We start from the raw sequence: 19,750 nt of genomic DNA on the forward strand, positions 1-19,750 counted from the left end.
TCACAGGAGCTGCGTTCTACCCCACGAGAACACACCGCAATGCACAAAAACGAGAAGTAAAAATTGGCAGCGGTGGGATTCGAACCCACGCCTCCGAAGAGACTGGTGCCTTAAACCAGCGCCTTAGACCGCTCGGCCACGCTACCTACACCAGTGTTCCTGGCATTTGTAGAATGCAGTGCACGACACAGCTTCCTGATCTGCTGCGACTGGTTGCTCGAACATCGCACCTCGAACGACTGCCCTTTTCGAATAGAGATTAACTACACAGGCAGCTGCCAGCGCCCTGGTGCGGCGGCATCGCGTGTTTATAAGGAATCGGTAGTGCACCTGCAGCCTGAGGAACATGAGCACAAAATCAGGAGGGCAACGTGATTTCAATCACTGGGTCACTATCGTCATTGCAGCGACAGCAAGGCAGAACTTTAAAAAGTGCCGTGACCCGGATTCGAGCCTGGGTTGTTGCGGCCACAACGCAATGTCCTGACCACTAGACGATCACGGCCACGGAGCCACCGCGGAATTCAACTCTCGCGACTGCAAGTGGCTGTGCACAGCAAAGCTCGGCCGACTGTGTCTCGCAACAGCTGTGTCAGACGCGGTCTCCATTATATGTATACTGGCAAACGAACGTGCCCGCGCTGATGGACACTGAGCAGAGTGGTTAGCTGCATTCAACCCCCGTGGCAATGTCTTGCAGTCCTCCAAGTCTGTTGACCGCAGGTATGTGCCCGGATAAGAGGTGGACAGATGTCGCATCTCTCTCGCCGTCACTTGTGGCCGCGAATCATATTTTACGTAGTTTTCTGCAAGCGTCAGCGGAGCGTCAGTCGAGCTAAGTCGGACAAGTCGCATAAGAGGAGCAATAAAATGTGCATTTCCGGTACCGGGAATCGAACCCAGGCCTCCTGGGCGAGAGCCAGGTATCCCAGCCACTAGACGACAGCGGATAACGACACAAGCACTCCTCCAACAAACACGGCGAGCGCCCACCCGCTACTTGACGACAACTGCAAAAATTAACGTTTCCACTTCGTAGAACGGCATGCTCGGACGCGTCTCGTGGAGACGAACGCCCAGCAATCATGAGACGAAACTGCGCCGGTGAATCCTGTTGTTACACCACGCACCACTGTGCTACGACAGTTTAAGAAACCGACGCTGCGCTTTTTCCTTCGTGGGAAATCAGTGCTCCTGTTTTCGAGACAGAAAACGTTGGCAGCGGTGGGATTCGAACCCACGCCTCCGAAGAGACTGGTGCCTGAAACCAGCGCCTTAGACCGCTCGGCCACGCTACCTACGCGACGCGGCGGTCACAGGAGCTGCGTTCTACCCCACGAGAACACACCGCAATGGCACAAAAACGAGAAGTAAAAATTGGCAGCCGGTGGGATTCGAAACCCACGCCTCCGAAGAGACTGGTGCCTTAAACCAGCGCCTTAGACCGCTCGGCCACGCTACCTACACCAGTGTTCCTGGCATTTGTAGAATGCAGTGCACGACACAGCTTCCTGATCTGCTGCGACTGGTTGCTCGAACATCGCACCTCGAACGACTGCCCTTTTCGAATAGAGATTAACTACACAGGCAGCTGCCAGCGCCCTGGTGCGGCGGCATCGCGTGTTTATAAGGAATCGGTAGTGCCACCTGCAGCCTGAGGAACATGAGCACAAAATCAGGAGGGCAACGTGATTTCAATCACTGGGTCACTATCGTCATTGCAGCGACAGCAAGGCAGAACTTTAAAAAGTGCCGTGACCCGGATTCGAGCCTGGGTTGTTGCGGCCACAACGCAATGTCCTGACCACTAGACGATCACGGCCACGGAGCCACCGCGGAATTCAACTCTCGCGACTGCAAGTGGCTGTGCACAGCAAAGCTCGGCCGACTGTGTCTCGCAACAGCTGTGTCAGACGCGGTCTCCATTATATGTATACTGGCAAACGAACGTGCCCCGCGCTGATGGACACTGAGCAGAGTGGTTAGCTGCATTCAACCCCCGTGGCAATGTCTTGCAGTCCTCCAAGTCTGTTGACCGCAGTATGTGCCCGGATAAGAGGTGGACAGATGTCGCATCTCTCTCGCCGTCACTTGTGGCCGCGAATCATATTTTACGTAGTTTTCTGCAAGCGTCAGCGGAGCGTCAGTCGAGCTAAGTCGGGACAAGTCGCATAAGAGGAGCAATAAAATGTGCATTTCCGGTACCGGGAATCGAACCCAGGCCTCCTGGGCGAGAGCCAGGTATCCCAGCCACTAGACGACAGCGGATAAACGACACAAGCACTCCTCCAACAAACACGGCGAGCGCCCACCCGCTACTTGACGACAACTGCAAAAATTAACGTTTCCACTTCGTAGAACGGCATGCTCGGGACGCGTCTCGTGGAGACGAACGCCAGCAATCATGAGACGAAACTGCGCCGGTGAATCCTGTTGTTACACCACGCACCACTGTGCTACGACAGTTTAAGAAACCGACGCTGCGCTTTTTCCTTCGCGGGAAATCAGTGCTCCTGTTTTCGAGACAGAAAACGTTGGCAGCGGTGGGATTCGAACCCACGCCTCCGAAGAGACTGGTGCCTGAAACCAGCGCCTTAGACCGCTCGGCCACGCTACCTACGCGACGCGGCGGTCACAGGAGCTGCGTTCCTACCCCACGAGAACACACCGCAATGGCACAAAAACGAGAAGTAAAAATTGGCAGCGGTGGGATTCGAACCCACGCCTCCGAAGAGACTGGTGCCTTAAACCAGCGCCTTAGACCGCTCGGCCACGCTACCTACACCAGTGTTCCTGGCATTTGTAGAATGCAGTGCACGACACAGCTTCCTGATCTGCTGCGACTGGTTGCTCGAACATCGCACCTCGAACGACTGCCCTTTTCGAATAGAGATTAACTACACAGGCAGCTGCCAGCGCCCTGGTGCGGCGGCATCGCGTGTTTATAAGGAATCGGTAGTGCCACCTGCAGCCTGAGGAACATGAGCACAAAATCAGGAGGGCAACGTGATTTCAATCACTGGGTCACTATCGTCATTGCAGCGACAGCAAGGCAGAACTTAAAAAGTGCCGTGACCCGGATTCGAGCCTGGGTTGTTGCGGCCACAACGCAATGTCCTGACCACTAGACGATCACGGCCACGGAGCCACCGCGGAATTCAACTCTCGCGACTGCAAGTGGCTGTGCACAGCAAAGCTCGGCCGACTGTGTCTCGCAACAGCTGTGTCAGACGCGGTCTCCATTATATGTATACTGGCAAACGAACGTGCCCGCGCTGATGGACACTGAGCAGAGTGGTTAGCTGCATTCAACCCCCGTGGCAATGTCTTGCAGTCCTCCAAGTCTGTTGACCGCAGGTATGTGCCCGGATAAGAGGTGGACAGATGTCGCATCTCTCTCGCCGTCACTTGTGGCCGCGAATCATATTTTACGTAGTTTTCTGCAAGCGTCAGCGGAGCGTCAGTCGAGCTAAGTCGGGACAAGTCGCATAAGAGGAGCAATAAAATGTGCATTTCCGGTACCGGGAATCGAACCCAGGCCTCCTGGGCGAGAGCCAGGTATCCAGCCACTAGACGACAGCGGATAACGACACAAGCACTCCTCCAACAAACACGGCGAGCGCCCACCCGCTACTTGACGACAACTGCAAAAATTAACGTTTCCACTTCGTAGAACGGCATGCTCGGGGACGCGTCTCGTGGAGACGAACGCCAGCAATCATGAGACGAAACTGCGCCGGTGAATCCTGTTGTTACACCACGCACCACTGTGCTACGACAGTTTAAGAAACCGACGCTGCGCTTTTTCCTTCGCGGGAAATCAGTGCTCCTGTTTTCGAGACAGAAAACGTTGGCAGCGGTGGGATTCGAACCCACGCCTCCGAAGAGACTGGTGCCTGAAACCAGCGCCTTAGACCGCTCGGCCACGCTACCTACGCGACGCGGCGGTCACAGGAGCTGCGTTCTACCCCACGAGAACACACCGCAATGGCACAAAAACGAGAAGTAAAAATTGGCAGCGGTGGGATTCGAACCCACGCCTCCGAAGAGACTGGTGCCTTAAACCAGCGCCTTAGACCGCTCGGCCACGCTACCTACACCAGTGTTCCTGGCATTTGTAGAATGCAGTGCACGACACAGCTTCCTGATCTGCTGCGACTGGTTGCTCGAACATCGCACCTCGAACGACTGCCCTTTTCGAATAGAGATTAACTACACAGGCAGCTGCCAGCGCCCTGGTGCGGCGGCATCGCGTGTTTATAAGGAATCGGTAGTGCCACCTGCAGCCTGAGGAACATGAGCACAAAATCAGGAGGGCAACGTGATTTCAATCACTGGGTCACTATCGTCATTGCAGCGACAGCAAGGCAGAACTTTAAAAAGTGCCGTGACCCGGATTCGAGCCTGGGTTGTTGCGGCCACAACGCAATGTCCTGACCACTAGACGATCACGGCCACGGAGCCACCGCGGAATTCAACTCTCGCGACTGCAAGTGGCTGTGCACAGCAAAGCTCGGCCGACTGTGTCTCGCAACAGCTGTGTCAGACGCGGTCTCCATTATATGTATACTGGCAAACGAACGTGCCCGCGCTGATGGACACTGAGCAGAGTGGTTAGCTGCATTCAACCCCCGTGGCAATGTCTTGCAGTCCTCCAAGTCTGTTGACCGCAGGTATGTGCCCGGATAAGAGGTGGACAGATGTCGCATCTCTCTCGCCGTCACTTGTGGCCGCGAATCATATTTTACGTAGTTTTCTGCAAGCGTCAGCGGAGCGTCAGTCGAGCTAAGTCGGGACAAGTCGCATAAGAGGAGCAATAAAATGTGCATTTCCGGTACCGGGGAATCGAACCCAGGCCTCCTGGGCGAGAGCCAGGTATCCCAGCCACTAGACGACAGCGGATAACGACACAAGCACTCCTCCAACAAACACGGCGAGCGCCCACCCGCTACTTGACGACAACTGCAAAAATTAACGTTTCCACTTCGTAGAACGGCATGCTCGGGACGCGTCTCGTGGAGACGAACGCCAGCAATCATGAGACGAAACTGCGCCGGTGAATCCTGTTGTTACACCACGCACCACTGTGCTACGACAGTTTAAGAAACCGACGCTGCGCTTTTTCCTTCGCGGGAAATCAGTGCTCCTGTTTTCGAGACAGAAAACGTTGGCAGCGGTGGGATTCGAACCCACGCCTCCGAAGAGACTGGTGCCTGAAACCAGCGCCTTAGACCGCTCGGCCACGCTACCTACGCGACGCGGCGGTCACAGGAGCTGCGTTCTACCCCACGAGAACACACCGCAATGGCACAAAAACGAGAAGTAAAAATTGGCAGCGGTGGGATTCGAACCCACGCCTCCGAAGAGACTGGTGCCTTAAACCAGCGCCTTAGACCGCTCGGCCACGCTACCTACACCAGTGTTCCTGGCATTTGTAGAATGCAGTGCACGACACAGCTTCCTGATCTGCTGCGACTGGTTGCTCGAACATCGCACCTCGAACGACTGCCCTTTTCGAATAGAGATTAACTACACAGGCAGCTGCCAGCGCCCTGGTGCGGCGGCATCGCGTGTTTTTAAGGAATCGGTAGTGCCACTGCAGCCTGAGGAACATGAGCACAAAATCAGGAGGGCAACGTGATTTCAATCACTGGGTCACTATCGTCATTGCAGCGACAGCAAGGCAGAACTTTAAAAAGTGCCGTGACCCGGATTCGAGCCTGGGTTGTTGCGGCCACAACGCAATGTCCTGACCACTAGACGATCACGGCCACGGAGCCACCGCGGAATTCAACTCTCGCGACTGCAAGTGGCTGTGCACAGCAAAGCTCGGCCGACTGTGTCTCGCAACAGCTGTGTCAGACGCGGTCTCCATTATATGTATACTGGCAAACGAACGTGCCCGCGCTGATGGACACTGAGCAGAGTGGTTAGCTGCATTCAACCCCCGTGGCAATGTCTTGCAGTCCTCCAAGTCTGTTGACCGCAGGTATGTGCCCGGATAAGAGGTGGACAGATGTCGCATCTCTCTCGCCGTCACTTGTGGCCGCGAATCATATTTTACGTAGTTTTCTGCAAGCGTCAGCGGAGCGTCAGTCGAGCTAAGTCGGGACAAGTCGCATAAGAGGAGCAATAAAATGTGCATTTCCGGTACCGGAATCGAACCCAGGCCTCCTGGGCGAGAGCCAGGTATCCCAGCCACTAGACGACAGCGGATAACGACACAAGCACTCCTCCAACAAACACGGCGAGCGCCCACCCGCTACTTGACGACAACTGCAAAAATTAACGTTTCCACTTCGTAGAACGGCATGCTCGGGACGCGTCTCGTGGAGACGAACGCCAGCAATCATGAGACGAAAACTGCGCCGGTGAATCCTGTTGTTACACCACGCACCACTGTGCTACGACAGTTTAAGAAACCGACGCTGCGCTTTTTCCTTCGCGGGAAATCAGTGCTCCTGTTTTCGAGACAGAAAACGTTGGCAGCGGTGGGATTCGAACCCACGCCTCCGAAGAGACTGGTGCCTGAAACCAGCGCCTTAGACCGCTCGGCCACGCTACCTACGCGACGCGGCGGTCACAGGAGCTGCGTTCTACCCCACGAGAACACACCGCAATGGCACAAAAACGAGAAGTAAAAATTGGCAGCGGTGGGATTCGAACCCACGCCTCCGAAGAGACTGGTGCCTTAACCAGCGCCTTAGACCGCTCGGCCACGCTACCTACACCAGTGTTCCTGGCATTTGTAGAATGCAGTGCACGACACAGCTTCCTGATCTGCTGCGACTGGTTGCTCGAACATCGCACCTCGAACGACTGCCCTTTTCGAATAGAGATTAACTACACAGGCAGCTGCCAGCGCCCTGGTGCGGGCGGCATCGCGTGTTTATAAGGAATCGGTAGTGCCACCTGCAGCCTGAGGAACATGAGCACAAAATCAGGAGGGCAACGTGATTTCAATCACTGGGTCACTATCGTCATTGCAGCGACAGCAAGGCAGAACTTTAAAAAGTGCCGTGACCCGGATTCGAGCCTGGGTTGTTGCGGCCACAACGCAATGTCCTGACCACTAGACGATCACGGCCACGGAGCCACCGCGGAATTCAACTCTCGCGACTGCAAGTGGCTGTGCACAGCAAAGCTCGGCCGACTGTGTCTCGCAACAGCTGTGTCAGACGCGGTCTCCATTATATGTATACTGGCAAACGAACGTGCCCGCGCTGATGGACACTGAGCAGAGTGGTTAGCTGCATTCAACCCCCGTGGCAATGTCTTGCAGTCCTCCAAGTCTGTTGACCGCAGGTATGTGCCCGGATAAGAGGTGGACAGATGTCGCATCTCTCCTCGCCGTCACTTGTGGCCGCGAATCATATTTTACGTAGTTTTCTGCAAGCGTCAGCGGAGCGTCAGTCGAGCTAAGTCGGGACAAGTCGCATAAGAGGAGCAATAAAATGTGCATTTCCGGTACCGGGAATCGAACCCAGGCCTCCTGGGCGAGAGCCAGGTATCCCAGCCACTAGACGACAGCGGATAACGACACAAGCACTCCTCCAACAAACACGGCGAGCGCCCACCCGCTACTTGACGACAACTGCAAAAATTAACGTTTCCACTTCGTAGAACGGCATGCTCGGGACGCGTCTCGTGGAGACGAACGCCAGCAATCATGAGACGAAACTGCGCCGGTGAATCCTGTTGTTACACCACGCACCACTGTGCTACGACAGTTTAAGAAACCGACGCTGCGCTTTTTCCTTCGCGGGAAATCAGTGCTCCTGTTTCGAGACAGAAAACGTTGGCAGCGGTGGGATTCGAACCCACGCCTCCGAAGAGACTGGTGCCTGAAACCAGCGCCTTAGACCGCTCGGCCACGCTACCTACGCGACGCGGCGGTCACAGGAGCTGCGTTCTACCCCACGAGAACACACCGCAATGGCACAAAAACGAGAAGTAAAATTGGCAGCGGTGGGATTCGAACCCACGCCTCCGAAGAGACTGGTGCCTTAAACCAGCGCCTTAGACCGCTCGGCCACGCTACCCTACACCAGTGTTCCTGGCATTTGTAGAATGCAGTGCACGACACAGCTTCCTGATCTGCTGCGACTGGTTGCTCGAACATCGCACCTCGAACGACTGCCCTTTTCGAATAGAGATTAACTACACAGGCAGCTGCCAGCGCCCTGGTGCGGCGGCATCGCGTGTTTATAAGGAATCGGTAGTGCCACCTGCAGCCTGAGGAACATGAGCACAAAATCAGGAGGGCAACGTGATTTCAATCACTGGGTCACTATCGTCATTGCAGCGACAGCAAGGCAGAACTTTAAAAAGTGCCGTGACCCGGATTCGAGCCTGGGTTGTTGCGGCCACAACGCAATGTCCTGACCACTAGACGATCACGGCCACGGAGCCACCGCGGAATTCAACTCTCGCGACTGCAAGTGGCTGTGCACAGCAAAGCTCGGCCGACTGGTGTCTCGCAACAGCTGTGTCAGACGCGGTCTCCATTATATGTATACTGGCAAACGAACGTGCCCCGCGCTGATGGACACTGAGCAGAGTGGTTAGCTGCATTCAACCCCCGTGGCAATGTCTTGCAGTCCTCCAAGTCTGTTGACCGCAGGTATGTGCCGGATAAGAGGTGGACAGATGTCGCATCTCTCTCGCCGTCACTTGTGGCCGCGAATCATATTTTACGTAGTTTTCTGCAAGCGTCAGCGGAGCGTCAGTCGAGCTAAGTCGGGACAAGTCGCATAAGAGGAGCAATAAAATGTGCATTTCCGGTACCGGGGAATCGAACCCAGGCCTCCTGGGCGAGAGCCAGGTATCCCAGCCACTAGACGACAGCGGATAACGACACAAGCACTCCTCCAACAAACACGGCGAGCGCCCACCCGCTACTTGACGACAACTGCAAAAATTAACGTTTCCACTTCGTAGAACGGCATGCTCGGGACGCGTCTCGTGGAGACGAACGCCAGCAATCATGAGACGAAACTGCGCCGGTGAATCCTGTTGTTACACCACGCACCACTGTGCTACGACAGTTTAAGAAACCGACGCTGCGCTTTTTCCTTCGTGGGAAATCAGTGCTCCTGTTTTCGAGACAGAAAACGTTGGCAGCGGTGGGATTCGAACCCACGCCTCCGAAGAGACTGGTGCCTGAAACCAGCGCCTTAGACCGCTCGGCCACGCTACCTACGCGACGCGGCGGTCACAGGAGCTGCGTTCTACCCCACGAGAACACACCGCAATGGCACAAAAACGAGAAGTAAAAATTGGCAGCGGTGGGATTCGAACCCACGCCTCCGAAGAGACTGGTGCCTTAAACCAGCGCCTTAGACCGCTCGGCCACGCTACCTACACCAGTGTTCCTGGCATTTGTAGAATGCAGTGCACGACACAGCTTCCTGATCTGCTGCGACTGGTTGCTCGAACATCGCACCTCGAACGACTGCCCTTTTCGAATAGAGATTAACTACACAGGCAGCTGCCAGCGCCCTGGTGCGGCGGCATCGCGTGTTTATAAGGAATCGGTAGTGCCACCTGCAGCCTGAGGAACATGAGCACAAAATCAGGAGGGCAACGTGATTTCAATCACTGGGTCACTATCGTCATTGCAGCGACAGCAAGGCAGAACTTTAAAAAGTGCCGTGACCCGGATTCGAGCCTGGGTTGTTGCGGCCACAACGCAATGTCCTGACCACTAGACGATCACGGCCACGGAGCCACCGCGGAATTCAACTCTCGCGACTGCAAGTGGCTGTGCACAGCAAAGCTCGGCCGACTGTGTCTCGCAACAGCTGTGTCAGACGCGGTCTCCATTATATGTATACTGGCAAACGAACGTGCCCGCGCTGATGGACACTGAGCAGAGTGGTTAGCTGCATTCAACCCCCGTGGCAATGTCTTGCAGTCCTCCAAGTCTGTTGACCGCAGGTATGTGCCCGGATAAGAGGTGGACAGATGTCGCATCTCTCTCGCCGTCACTTGTGGCCGCGAATCATATTTTACGTAGTTTTCTGCAAGCGTCAGCGGAGCGTCAGTCGAGCTAAGTCGGACAAGTCGCATAAGAGGAGCAATAAAATGTGCATTTCCGGTACCGGGAATCGAACCCAGGCCTCCTGGGCGAGAGCCAGGTATCCCAGCCACTAGACGACAGCGGATAACGACACAAGCACTCCTCCAACAAACACGGCGAGCGCCCACCCGCTACTTGACGACAACTGCAAAAATTAACGTTTCCACTTCGTAGAACGGCATGCTCGGGACGCGTCTCGTGGAGACGAACGCCAGCAATCATGAGACGAAACTGCGCCGGTGAATCCTGTTGTTACACCACGCACCACTGTGCTACGACAGTTTAAGAACCGACGCTGCGCTTTTTCCTTCGCGGGAAATCAGTGCTCCTGTTTTCGAGACAGAAAACGTTGGCAGCGGTGGGATTCGAACCCACGCCTCCGAAGAGACTGGTGCCTGAAACCAGCGCCTTAGACCGCTCGGCCACGCTACCTACGCGACGCGGCGGTCACAGGAGCTGCGTTCTACCCCACGAGAACACACCGCAATGGCACAAAAACGAGAAGTAAAAATTGGCAGCGGTGGGATTCGAACCCACGCCTCCGAAGAGACTGGTGCCTTAAACCAGCGCCTTAGACCGCTCGGCCACGCTACCTACACCAGTGTTCCTGGCATTTGTAGAATGCAGTGCACGACACAGCTTCCTGATCTGCTGCGACTGGTTGCTCGAACATCGCACCTCGAACGACTGCCCTTTTCGAATAGAGATTAACTACACAGGCAGCTGCCAGCGCCCTGGTGCGGCGGCATCGCGTGTTTATAAGGAATCGGTAGTGCCACCTGCAGCCTGAGGAACATGAGCACAAAATCAGGAGGGCAACGTGATTTCAATCACTGGGTCACTATCGTCATTGCAGCGACAGCAAGGCAGAACTTTAAAAAGTGCCGTGACCCGGATTCGAGCTGGGTTGTTGCGGCCACAAACGCAATGTCCTGACCACTAGACGATCACGGCCACGGAGCCACCGCGGAATTCAACTCTCGCGACTGCAAGTGGCTGTGCACAGCAAAGCTCGGCCGACTGTGTCTCGCAACAGCTGTGTCAGACGCGGTCTCCATTATATGTATACTGGCAAACGAACGTGCCCGCGCTGATGGACACTGAGCAGAGTGGTTAGCTGCATTCAACCCCCGTGGCAATGTCTTGCAGTCCTCCAAGTCTGTTGACCGCAGGTATGTGCCCGGATAAGAGGTGGACAGATGTCGCATCTCTCTCGCCGTCACTTGTGGCCGCGAATCATATTTTACGTAGTTTTCTGCAAGCGTCAGCGGAGCGTCAGTCGAGCTAAGTCGGGACAAGTCGCATAAGAGGAGCAATAAAATGTGCATTTCCGGTACCGGGAATCGAACCCAGGCCTCCTGGGCGAGAGCCAGGTATCCCAGCCACTAGACGACAGCGGATAACGACACAAGCACTCCTCCAACAAACACGGCGAGCGCCCACCCGCTACTTGACGACAACTGCAAAAATTAACGTTTCCACTTCGTAGAACGGCATGCTCGGGACGCGTCTCGTGGAGACGAACGCCAGCAATCATGAGACGAAACTGCGCCGGTGAATCCTGTTGTTACACCACGCACCACTGTGCTACGACAGTTTAAGAAACCGACGCTGCGCTTTTTCCTTCGTGGGAAATCAGTGCTCCTGTTTTCGAGACAGAAAACGTTGGCAGCGGTGGGATTCGAACCCACGCCTCCGAAGAGACTGGTGCCTGAAACCAGCGCCTTAGACCGCTCGGCCACGCTACCTACGCGACGCGGCGGTCACAGGAGCTGCGTTCTACCCCACGAGAACACACCGCAATGGCACAAAAACGAGAAGTAAAAATTGGCAGCGGTGGGATTCGAACCCACGCCTCCGAAGAGACTGGTGCCTTAAACCAGCGCCTTAGACCGCTCGGCCACGCTACCTACACCAGTGTTCCTGGCATTTGTAGAATGCAGTGCACGACACAGCTTCCTGATCTGCTGCGACTGGTTGCTCGAACATCGCACCTCGAACGACTGCCCTTTTCGAATAGAGATTAACTACACAGGCAGCTGCCAGCGCCCTGGTGCGGCGGCATCGCGTGTTTATAAGGAATCGGTAGTGCCACCTGCAGCCTGAGGAACATGAGCACAAAATCAGGAGGGCAACGTGATTTCAATCACTGGGTCACTATCGTCATTGCAGCGACAGCAAGGCAGAACTTTAAAAAGTGCCGTGACCCGGATTCGAGCCTGGGTTGTTGCGGCCACAACGCAATGTCCTGACCACTAGACGATCACGGCCACGGAGCCACCGCGGAATTCAACTCTCGCGACTGCAAGTGGCTGTGCACAGCAAAGCTCGGCCGACTGTGTCTCGCAACAGCTGTGTCAGACGCGGTCTCCATTATATGTATACTGGCAAACGAACGTGCCCGCGCTGATGGACACTGAGCAGAGTGGTTAGCTGCATTCAACCCCCGTGGCAATGTCTTGCAGTCCTCCAAGTCTGTTGACCGCAGGTATGTGCCCGGATAAGAGGTGGACAGATGTCGCATCTCTCTCGCCGTCACTTGTGGCCGCGAATCATATTTTACGTAGTTTTCTGCAAGCGTCAGCGGAGCGTCAGTCGAGCTAAGTCGGGACAAGTCGCATAAGAGGAGCAATAAAATGTGCATTTCCGGTACCGGGAATCGAACCAGGCCTCCTGGGCGAGAGCCAGGTATCCCAGCCACTAGACGACAGCGGATAACGACACAAGCACTCCTCCAACAAACACGGCGAGCGCCCACCCGCTACTTGACGACAACTGCAAAAATTAACGTTTCCACTTCGTAGAACGGCATGCTCGGGACGCGTCTCGTGGAGACGAACGCCAGCAATCATGAGACGAAACTGCGCCGGTGAATCCTGTTGTTACACCACGCACCACTGTGCTACGACAGTTTAAGAAACCGACGCTGCGCTTTTTCCTTCGCGGGAAATCAGTGCTCCTGTTTTCGAGACAGAAAACGTTTGGCAGCGGTGGGATTCGAACCCACGCCTCCGAAGAGACTGGTGCCTGAAACCAGCGCCTTAGACCGCTCGGCCACGCTACCTACGCGACGCGGCGGTCACAGGAGCTGCGTTCTACCCCACGAGAACACACCGCAATGGCACAAAAACGAGAAGTAAAAATTGGCAGCGGTGGATTCGAACCCACGCCTCCGAAGAGACTGGTGCCTTAAACCAGCGCCTTAGACCGCTCGGCCACGCTACCTACACCAGTGTTCCTGGCATTTGTAGAATGCAGTGCACGACACAGCTTCCTGATCTGCTGCGACTGGTTGCTCGAACATCGCACCTCGAACGACTGCCCTTTTCGAATAGAGATTAACTACACAGGCAGCTGCCAGCGCCCTGGTGCGGCGGCATCGCGTGTTTATAAGGAATCGGTAGTGCCACCTGCAGCCTGAGGAACATGAGCACAAAATCAGGAGGGCAACGTGATTTCAATCACTGGGTCACTATCGTCATTGCAGCGACAGCAAGGCAGAACTTTAAAAAGTGCCGTGACCCGGATTCGAGCCTGGGTTGTTGCGGCCACAACGCAATGTCCTGACCACTAGACGATCACGGCCACGGAGCCACCGCGGAATTCAACTCTCGCGACTGCAAGTGGCTGTGCACAGCAAAGCTCGGCCGACTGTGTCTCGCAACAGCTGTGTCAGACGCGGTCTCCATTATATGTATACTGGCAAACGAACGTGCCCGCGCTGATGGACACTGAGCAGAGTGGTTAGCTGCATTCAACCCCCGTGGCAATGTCTTGCAGTCCTCCAAGTCTGTTGACCGCAGGTATGTGCCCGGATAAGAGGTGGACAGATGTCGCATCTCTCTCGCCGTCACTTGTGGCCGCGAATCATATTTTACGTAGTTTTCTGCAAGCGTCAGCGGAGCGTCAGTCGAGCTAAGTCGGGACAAGTCGCATAAGAGGAGCAATAAAATGTGCATTTCCGGTACCGGGAATCGAACCCAGGCCTCCTGGGCGAGAGCCAGGTATCCCAGCCACTAGACGACAGCGGATAACGACACAAGCACTCCTCAACAAACACGGCGAGCGCCCACCCGCTACTTGACGACAACTGCAAAAATTAACGTTTCCACTTCGTAGAACGGCATGCTCGGGACGCGTCTCGTGGAGACGAACGCCAGCAATCATGAGACGAAACTGCGCCGGTGAATCCTGTTGTTACACCACGCACCACTGTGCTACGACAGTTTAAGAAACCGACGCTGCGCTTTTTCCTTCGCGGGAAATCAGTGCTCCTGTTTTCGAGACAGAAAACGTTGGCAGCGGTGGGATTCGAACCACGCCTCCGAAGAGACTGGTGCCTGAAAACCAGCGCCTTAGACCGCTCGCCACGCTACCTACGCGACGCGGCGGTCACAGGAGCTGCGTTCTACCCCACGAGAACACACCGCAATGGCACAAAAACGAGAAGTAAAAATTGGCAGCGGTGGGATTCGAACCCACGCCTCCGAAGAGACTGGTGCCTTAAACCAGCGCCTTAGACGCTCGGCCACGCTACCTACACCAGTGTCCTGGCATTTGTAGAATGCAGTGCACGACACAGCTTCCTGATCTGCTGCGACTGGTTGCTCGAACATCGCACCTCGAACGACTGCCCTTTTCGAATAGAGATTAACTACACAGGCAGCTGCCAGCGCCCTGGTGCGGCGGCATCGCGTGTTTATAAGGAATCGGTAGTGCCACCTGCAGCCTGAGGAACATGAGCACAAAATCAGGAGGGCAACGTGATTTCAATCACTGGGTCACTATCGTCATTGCAGCGACAGCAAGGCAGAACTTTAAAAAGTGCCGTGACCCGGATTCGAGCCTGGGTTGTTGCGGCCACAACGCAATGTCCTGACCACTAGACGATCACGGCCACGGAGCCACCGCGGAATTCAACTCTCGCGACTGCAAGTGGCTGTGCACAGCAAAGCTCGGCCGACTGTGTCTCGCAACAGCTGTGTCAGGACGCGGTCTCCATTATATGTATACTGGCAAACGAACGTGCCCGCGCTGATGGACACTGAGCAGAGTGGTTAGCTGCATTCAACCCCCGTGGCAATGTCTTGCAGTCCTCCAAGTCTGTTGACCGCAGGTATGTGCCCGGATAAGAGGTGGACAGATGTCGCATCTCTCTCGCCGTCACTTGTGGCCGCGAATCATATTTTACGTAGTTTTCTGCAAGCGTCAGCGGAGCGTCAGTCGAGCTAAGTCGGGACAAGTCGCATAAGAGGAGCAATAAAATGTGCATTTCCGGTACCGGAATCGAACCCAGGCCTCCTGGGCGAGAGCCAGGTATCCCAGCCACTAGACGACAGCGGATAACGACACAAGCACTCCTCCAACAAACACGGCGAGCGCCCACCCGCTACTTGACGACAACTGCAAAAATTAACGTTTCCACTTCGTAGAACGGCATGCTCGGGACGCGTCTCGTGGAGACGAACGCCAGCAATCATGAGACGAAACTGCGCCGGTGAATCCTGTTGTTACACACGCACCACTGTGCTACGACAGTTTAAGAACCGACGCTGCGCTTTTTCCTTCGTGGGAAATCAGTGCTCCTGTTTTCGAGACAGAAAACGTTGGCAGCGGTGGATTCGAACCCACGCCTCCGAAGAGACTGGTGCCTGAAACCAGCGCCTTAGACCGCTCGGCCACGCTACCTACGCGACGCGGCGGTCACAGGAGCTGCGTTCTACCCACGAGAACACACCGCAATGGCACAAAAACGAGAAGTAAAAATTGGCAGCGGTGGGATTCGAACCCACGCCTCCGAAGAGACTGGTGCCTTAAACCAGCGCCTTAGACCGCTCGGCCACGCTACCTACACCAGTGTTCCTGGCATTTGTAGAATGCAGTGCACGACACAGCTTCCTGATCTGCTGCGACTGGTTGCTCGAACATCGCACCTCGAACGACTGCCCTTTTCGAATAGAGATTAACTACACAGGCAGCTGCCAGCGCCCTGGTGCGGCGGCATCGCGTGTTTATAAGGAATCGGTAGTGCCACCTGCAGCCTGAGGAACATGAGCACAAAATCAGGAGGGCAACGTGATTTCAATCACTGGGTCACTATCGTCATTGCAGCGACAGCAAGGCAGAACTTTAAAAAGTGCCGTGACCCGGATTCGAGCCTGGGTTGTTGCGGCCACAACGCAATGTCCTGACCACTAGACGATCACGGCCACGGAGCCACCGCGGAATTCAACTCTCGCGACTGCAAGTGGCTGTGCACAGCAAAGCTCGGCCGACTGTGTCTCGCAACAGCTGTGTCAGACGCGGTCTCCATTATATGTATACTGGCAAACGAACGTGCCCGCGCTGATGGACACTGAGCAGAGTGGTTAGCTGCATTCAACCCCCGTGGCAATGTCTTGCAGTCCTCCAAGTCTGTTGACCTGCAGGTATGTGCCCGGATAAGAGGTGGACAGATGTCGCATCTCTCTCGCCGTCACTTGTGGCCGCGAATCATATTTTACGTAGTTTTCTGCAAGCGTCAGCGGAGCGTCAGTCGAGCTAAGTCGGGACAAGTCGCATAAGAGGAGCAATAAAATGTGCATTTCCGGTACCGGGAATCGAACCCAGGCCTCCTGGGCGAGAGCCAGGGATCCCAGCCACTAGACGACAGCGGATAACGACACAAGCACTCCTCCAACAAACACGGCGAGCGCCCACCCGCTACTTGACGACAACTGCAAAATTAACGTTTCCACTTCGTAGAACGGCATGCTCGGGACGCGTCTCGTGGAGACGAACGCCAGCAATCATGAGACGAAACTGCGCCGGTGAATCCTGTTGTTACACCACGCACCACTGTGCTACGACAGTTTAAGAAACCGACGCTGCGCTTTTTCCTTCGCGGGAAATCAGTGCTCCTGTTTTCGAGACAGAAAACGTTGGCAGCGGTGGGATTCGAACCCACGCCTCCGAAGAGACTGGTGCCTGAAACCAGCGCCTTAGACCGCTCGGCCACGCTACCTACGCGACGCGGCGGTCACAGGAGCTGCGTTCTACCCCACGAGAACACACCGCAATGGCACAAAAACGAGAAGTAAAAATTGGCAGCGGTGGGATTCGAACCCACGCCTCCGAAGAGACTGGTGCCTTAAACCAGCGCCTTAGACCGCTCGGCCACGCTACCTACACCAGTGTTCCTGGCATTTGTAGAATGCAGTGCACGACACAGCTTCCTGATCTGCTGCGACTGGTTGCTCGAACATCGCACCTCGAACGACTGCCCTTTTCGAATAGAGATTAACTACACAGGCAGCTGCCAGCGCCCTGGTGCGGCGGCATCGCGTGTTTATAAGGAATCGGTAGTGCCACCTGCAGCCTGAGGAACATGAGCACAAAATCAGGAGGGCAACGTGATTTCAATCACTGGGTCACTATCGTCATTGCAGCGACAGCAAGGCAGAACTTTAAAAAGTGCCGTGACCCGGATTCGAGCCTGGGTTGTTGCGGCCACAACGCAATGTCCTGACCACTAGACGATCACGGCCACGGAGCCACCGCGGAATTCAACTCTCGCGACTGCAAGTGGCTGTGCACAGCAAAGCTCGGCCGACTGTGTCTCGCAACAGCTGTGTCAGACGCGGTCTCCATTATATGTATACTGGCAAACGAACGTGCCCGCGCTGATGGGACACTGAGCAGAGTGGTTAGCTGCATTCAACCCCCGTGGCAATGTCTTGCAGTCCTCCAAGTCTGTTGACCGCAGGTATGTGCCCGGATAAGAGGTGGACAGATGTCGCATCTCTCTCGCCGTCACTTGTGGCCGCGAATCATATTTTACGTAGTTTTCTGCAAGCGTCAGCGGAGCGTCAGTCGAGCTAAGTCGGGACAAGTCGCATAAGAGGAGCAATAAAATGTGCATTTCCGGTACCGGGGAATCGAACCCAGGCCTCCTGGGCGAGAGCCAGGTATCCCAGCCACTAGACGACAGCGGATAACGACACAAGCACTCCTCCAACAAACACGGCGAGCGCCCACCCGCTACTTGACGACAACTGCAAAAAATTAACGTTTCCACTTCGTAGAACGGCATGCTCGGGACGCGTCTCGTGGAGACGAACGCCAGCAATCATGAGACGAAACTGCGCCGGTGAATCCTGTTGTTACACACGCACCACTGTGCTACGACAGTTTAAGAAACCGACGCCTGCGCTTTTTCCTTCGCGGGAAATCAGTGCTCCTGTTTTCGAGACAGAAAACGTTGGCAGCGGTGGGATTCGAACCCACGCCTCCGAAGAGACTGGTGCCTGAAACCAGCGCCTTAGACCGCTCGGCCACGCTACCTACGCGACGCGGCGGTCACAGGAGCTGCGTTCTACCCCACGAGAACACACCGCAATGGCACAAAAACGAGAAGTAAAAATTGGCAGCGGTGGGATTCGAACCCACGCCTCCGAAGAGACTGGTGCCTTAAACCAGCGCCTTAGACCGCTCGGCCACGCTACCTACACCAGTGTTCCTGGCATTTGTAGAATGCAGTGCACGACACAGCTTCCTGATCTGCTGCGACTGGTTGCTCGAACATCGCACCTCGAACGACTGCCTTGTCGAATAGAGATTAACTACACAGGCAGCTGCCAGCGCCCTGGTGCGGCGGCATCGCGTGTTTATAAGGAATCGGTAGTGCCACCTGCAGCCTGAGGAACATGAGCAACAAAATCAGGAGGGCAACGTGATTTCAATCACTGGGTCACTATCGTCATTGCAGCGACAGCAAGGCAGAACTTTAAAAAGTGCCGTGACCCGGATTCGAGCCTGGGTTGTTGCGGCCACAACGCAATGTCCTGACCACTAGACGATCACGGCCACGGAGCCACCGCGGAATTCAAACTCTCGCGACTGCAAGTGGCTGTGCACAGCAAAGCTCGGCCGACTGTGTCTCGCAACAGCTGTGTCAGACGCGGTCTCCATTATATGTATACTGGCAAACGAACGTGCCCGCGCTGATGGACACTGAGCAGAGTGGTTAGCTGCATTCAACCCCCCGTGGCAATGTCTTGCAGTCCTCCAAGTCTGTTGACCGCAGGTATGTGCCCGGATAAGAGGTGGACAGATGTCGCATCTCTCTCGCCGTCACTTGTGGCCGCGAATCATATTTTACGTAGTTTTCTGCAAGCGTCAGCGGAGCGTCAGTCGAGCTAAGTCGGGACAAGTCGCATAAGAGGAGCAATAAAATGTGCATTTCCGGTACCGGGAATCGAACCCAGGCCTCCTGGGCGAGAGCCAGGTATCCCAGCCACTAGACGACAGCGGATAACGACACAAGCACTCCTCCAACAAACACGGCGAGCGCCCCACCCGCTACTTGACGACAACTGCAAAAATTAACGTTTCCACTTCGTAGAACGGCATGCTCGGGACGCGTCTCGTGGAGACGAACGCCAGCAATCATGAGACGAAACTGCGCCGGTGAATCCTGTTGTTACACCACGCACCACTGTGCTACGACAGTTAAGAAACCGACGCTGCGCTTTTTCCTTCGCGGGAAATCAGTGCTCCTGTTTTCGAGACAGAAAACGTTGGCAGCGGGTGGGATTCGAACCCACGCCTCCGAAGAGACTGGTGCCTGAAACCAGCGCCTTAGACCGCTCGGCCACGCTACCTACGCGACGCGGCGGTCACAGGAGCTGC

At 55.5% G+C, this 19,750-nt stretch overlaps 28 non-coding genes across 28 annotated transcripts; all 28 read right to left on the minus strand.

Annotated features, from left to right (window-relative positions):
• Positions 1-64: 64 nt before the first annotated feature.
• Positions 65-146, minus strand: Trnal-aag. Its single transcript has one exon. It is a non-coding gene; the product is annotated as a tRNA-Leu (tRNA).
• A 1,070-nt stretch (positions 147-1,216) lies between these two features.
• Trnal-cag lies at positions 1,217-1,298 on the minus strand. The gene has a single exon. It is a non-coding gene; the product is annotated as a tRNA-Leu (tRNA).
• An 80-nt stretch (positions 1,299-1,378) lies between these two features.
• On the minus strand, positions 1,379-1,462 carry Trnal-aag. Its single transcript has one exon. It is a non-coding gene; the product is annotated as a tRNA-Leu (tRNA).
• A 1,073-nt stretch (positions 1,463-2,535) lies between these two features.
• Positions 2,536-2,617, minus strand: Trnal-cag. The gene has a single exon. It is a non-coding gene; the product is annotated as a tRNA-Leu (tRNA).
• An 81-nt stretch (positions 2,618-2,698) lies between these two features.
• On the minus strand, positions 2,699-2,780 carry Trnal-aag. The gene has a single exon. It is a non-coding gene; the product is annotated as a tRNA-Leu (tRNA).
• Positions 2,781-3,851: 1,071 nt separating this feature from the next.
• On the minus strand, positions 3,852-3,933 carry Trnal-cag. Its single transcript has one exon. It is a non-coding gene; the product is annotated as a tRNA-Leu (tRNA).
• An 80-nt stretch (positions 3,934-4,013) lies between these two features.
• Positions 4,014-4,095, minus strand: Trnal-aag. Its single transcript has one exon. It is a non-coding gene; the product is annotated as a tRNA-Leu (tRNA).
• Positions 4,096-5,168: 1,073 nt separating this feature from the next.
• Trnal-cag lies at positions 5,169-5,250 on the minus strand. The gene has a single exon. It is a non-coding gene; the product is annotated as a tRNA-Leu (tRNA).
• Positions 5,251-5,330: 80 nt separating this feature from the next.
• On the minus strand, positions 5,331-5,412 carry Trnal-aag. The gene has a single exon. It is a non-coding gene; the product is annotated as a tRNA-Leu (tRNA).
• A 1,071-nt stretch (positions 5,413-6,483) lies between these two features.
• On the minus strand, positions 6,484-6,565 carry Trnal-cag. Its single transcript has one exon. It is a non-coding gene; the product is annotated as a tRNA-Leu (tRNA).
• A 1,234-nt stretch (positions 6,566-7,799) lies between these two features.
• On the minus strand, positions 7,800-7,881 carry Trnal-cag. The gene has a single exon. It is a non-coding gene; the product is annotated as a tRNA-Leu (tRNA).
• A 79-nt stretch (positions 7,882-7,960) lies between these two features.
• Positions 7,961-8,042, minus strand: Trnal-aag. The gene has a single exon. It is a non-coding gene; the product is annotated as a tRNA-Leu (tRNA).
• A 1,075-nt stretch (positions 8,043-9,117) lies between these two features.
• Positions 9,118-9,199, minus strand: Trnal-cag. The gene has a single exon. It is a non-coding gene; the product is annotated as a tRNA-Leu (tRNA).
• An 80-nt stretch (positions 9,200-9,279) lies between these two features.
• On the minus strand, positions 9,280-9,361 carry Trnal-aag. Its single transcript has one exon. It is a non-coding gene; the product is annotated as a tRNA-Leu (tRNA).
• Positions 9,362-10,431: 1,070 nt separating this feature from the next.
• Trnal-cag lies at positions 10,432-10,513 on the minus strand. Its single transcript has one exon. It is a non-coding gene; the product is annotated as a tRNA-Leu (tRNA).
• An 80-nt stretch (positions 10,514-10,593) lies between these two features.
• Trnal-aag lies at positions 10,594-10,675 on the minus strand. The gene has a single exon. It is a non-coding gene; the product is annotated as a tRNA-Leu (tRNA).
• Positions 10,676-11,747: 1,072 nt separating this feature from the next.
• Trnal-cag lies at positions 11,748-11,829 on the minus strand. Its single transcript has one exon. It is a non-coding gene; the product is annotated as a tRNA-Leu (tRNA).
• An 80-nt stretch (positions 11,830-11,909) lies between these two features.
• Positions 11,910-11,991, minus strand: Trnal-aag. The gene has a single exon. It is a non-coding gene; the product is annotated as a tRNA-Leu (tRNA).
• A 1,072-nt stretch (positions 11,992-13,063) lies between these two features.
• Positions 13,064-13,145, minus strand: Trnal-cag. The gene has a single exon. It is a non-coding gene; the product is annotated as a tRNA-Leu (tRNA).
• Positions 13,146-13,225: 80 nt separating this feature from the next.
• Positions 13,226-13,306, minus strand: Trnal-aag. Its single transcript has one exon. It is a non-coding gene; the product is annotated as a tRNA-Leu (tRNA).
• Positions 13,307-14,538: 1,232 nt separating this feature from the next.
• Trnal-aag lies at positions 14,539-14,619 on the minus strand. Its single transcript has one exon. It is a non-coding gene; the product is annotated as a tRNA-Leu (tRNA).
• Positions 14,620-15,688: 1,069 nt separating this feature from the next.
• Positions 15,689-15,769, minus strand: Trnal-cag. The gene has a single exon. It is a non-coding gene; the product is annotated as a tRNA-Leu (tRNA).
• A 79-nt stretch (positions 15,770-15,848) lies between these two features.
• Positions 15,849-15,930, minus strand: Trnal-aag. Its single transcript has one exon. It is a non-coding gene; the product is annotated as a tRNA-Leu (tRNA).
• Positions 15,931-17,002: 1,072 nt separating this feature from the next.
• Positions 17,003-17,084, minus strand: Trnal-cag. Its single transcript has one exon. It is a non-coding gene; the product is annotated as a tRNA-Leu (tRNA).
• An 80-nt stretch (positions 17,085-17,164) lies between these two features.
• Trnal-aag lies at positions 17,165-17,246 on the minus strand. The gene has a single exon. It is a non-coding gene; the product is annotated as a tRNA-Leu (tRNA).
• A 1,075-nt stretch (positions 17,247-18,321) lies between these two features.
• On the minus strand, positions 18,322-18,403 carry Trnal-cag. The gene has a single exon. It is a non-coding gene; the product is annotated as a tRNA-Leu (tRNA).
• Positions 18,404-18,483: 80 nt separating this feature from the next.
• Trnal-aag lies at positions 18,484-18,565 on the minus strand. The gene has a single exon. It is a non-coding gene; the product is annotated as a tRNA-Leu (tRNA).
• A 1,074-nt stretch (positions 18,566-19,639) lies between these two features.
• On the minus strand, positions 19,640-19,722 carry Trnal-cag. The gene has a single exon. It is a non-coding gene; the product is annotated as a tRNA-Leu (tRNA).
• Between the last annotated feature and the right edge of the window lie 28 nt (positions 19,723-19,750).

Source organism: Schistocerca piceifrons, unplaced genomic scaffold, assembly GCF_021461385.2.
Source record: "Schistocerca piceifrons isolate TAMUIC-IGC-003096 unplaced genomic scaffold, iqSchPice1.1 HiC_scaffold_2418, whole genome shotgun sequence".
NCBI lineage: Eukaryota > Metazoa > Arthropoda > Insecta > Orthoptera > Acrididae > Schistocerca > Schistocerca piceifrons.